The sequence below is a fragment of the Onychostruthus taczanowskii genome, unplaced genomic scaffold, assembly GCF_017590055.1.
Source record: "Onychostruthus taczanowskii isolate IOZ18803 unplaced genomic scaffold, ASM1759005v1 scaffold1422, whole genome shotgun sequence".
Taxonomy (NCBI): domain Eukaryota; kingdom Metazoa; phylum Chordata; class Aves; order Passeriformes; family Passeridae; genus Onychostruthus; species Onychostruthus taczanowskii.
This window is the reverse complement of record NW_024498600.1, coordinates 410-1,809: the sequence shown is the minus strand read 5'-3', so window position 1 is coordinate 1,809 and position 1,400 is coordinate 410. Positions and strand designations below refer to the sequence as shown.

Sequence of the window (1,400 nt, the reverse complement as noted above, 5' to 3'; positions counted from 1 at the left end):
GTAAAAAAAAAAAAAAAAAAAAAAAAAAAAAAAAAAAAAAAAAAAAAAAAAAAAAAACAACAACAAAAAACAAAAAGAAAAAGAAAACAACAAAAAAACCCAAAACCACCTGGGTATAATGCAACCCCACACAAGGTGCAGTTTCTGCTTGTTTTCCTACTCTCAACATTGTTTATGGTCAGGGAACTCAGGCAGGTCTCCAGGCAGGCTCCTTCAGAGCCAAGACTGAACTTCTGCTCAGCACAAAGATCTCTTGTCATTTATCGCAAGCCCTGAAAAAAGTGGGCTGGGTTACCTTTGCCTGCACAGGAAATTTGGAAGTCTCTGTTCTCTCAGGTGACTGAAGGGATGGCAGGAGAGGTGACAGGGGGCTGCTCATTTCCTGCAAAGAGAGAGAGAGAGAGAAGCAGCTCTCAGGAGTTTTTCCTCAGGGACACAGAGGGAGTTTCACCTTCCCAGAGTCAGAGGGATCCCCCTCCCCCATGGATTTGTACAGGCTTTCCCATGGAGATGTGCTATTGAAGAGTACCCACCTTCAATATTCCTTCAATGGACTGCACATCAGTGTGCACCATGGGCTGAAACAAGAAAGAGGGAAGCACTGTGAGTTTGTTTGGGTATTTTCCTCATTGATAGCAAACAAGCATGCACTCAGTCAACATTTCCTGACCAGCAGCTCTAAAAATGTCATGCAAGTCCATTCATCATGAAATGCTAGTAAGGAATAACAGTTTCATCTGAAGGGCAGTGAGGAAGAGAGACCAGGCAGAGTAAGAGCTGACACCACCAGTCACCTCCTGCAAGATCAATGTCTGGCTTCCCTGGCAGTCAGGAAACACTCTTTCCATTGCTGACTTTTTATGCATCTTATTCAGAAAGTAGGTTGCTGCAGTGTCCTCCCTTTATTGAATATCACTTCCTGTAGTTAGTATTGTAGCAGCTAAGCTCTGCCTGCAAAGGCATAGGTGGCCTCTGCATGTGAAAGAGTTGAGCAAAAAGTTTCATTAATTAAGAAAAAACAGTCAGAAATTTTAGTTTCCAATTCTAGAGAAGGAGTAATATTTGTCATTCACCCAAATAATATCACACACAATTTCCTGAGGAAAAAAAAAACAAACCCAAAAAACATCCAAACACCCTTGATTGAAATGCAACCCTTGCAAGGTGCAGTTGGTGCTTGGCTTCCAGTTCAGGACACTGTTCCTACTCAGGTAACTCGGGATGGCTCCAGACTGGCTCCTCCTGCCAAGATTGAGCTAAAAAAAAAACAAACCCAAAAAACATCCAAACACCCTTGATTGAAATGCAACCCTTGCAAGGTGCAGTTGGTGCTTGGCTTCCAGTTCAGGACACTGTTCCTACTCAGGTAACTCGGGATGGCTCCAGACTGGCTCCTCCTG

The 1,400-nt window shown here is 43.3% G+C and overlaps 1 long non-coding RNA gene across 1 annotated transcript in view; it reads right to left on the bottom strand.

The window, feature by feature from the left end:
- The window catches only part of LOC121332627, a 1,301-nt gene extending 917 nt beyond the window's left edge, over positions 1 to 384 (bottom strand). Inside the window, exon 1 of the long non-coding RNA XR_005952179.1 lies at positions 296 to 384. This is a non-coding gene — a long non-coding RNA (uncharacterized LOC121332627). The remainder of the gene's footprint in view (positions 1 to 295) is intronic.
- Between the last annotated feature and the right edge of the window lie 1,016 nt (positions 385 to 1,400).